Here is a 338-nt window from a genome sequence, read left to right as displayed (position 1 = left end):
AAGGCCTCTACAAAAATTCACACGAAACCGATGCCTTTAAGAACAAAGAGGAATAAGCATCCCCTCCACGTTTCCTTCGTTGCAGCAGCCAAGGTGTCGCCGCTTGCAATGGACAAGACAATTTCCGCTCTCGGTTTATCTTGCCTTTCTTTCTTTTGCAAGCCCTGCCATCAGCTTTCTCTCGCTCGCCTTCCTCTCGTGTTCTCGGTGGCTCCTGTTATCGCCCTTTCGTGGAATTTATTTTTGATTTTCTTGTTGTGATTCTTCTTATTTGTGATGATTGTCACTATCTTGCTTTATTTATGACCTTATTGTTGCATACGAATAAAAATAATATG

Source organism: Penaeus monodon, chromosome 23 (assembly GCF_015228065.2).
Source record: "Penaeus monodon isolate SGIC_2016 chromosome 23, NSTDA_Pmon_1, whole genome shotgun sequence".
In the NCBI taxonomy this organism is placed as follows: Eukaryota; Metazoa; Arthropoda; class Malacostraca; order Decapoda; family Penaeidae; genus Penaeus; species Penaeus monodon.
Note: the sequence above shows the minus strand (reverse complement) of the source record.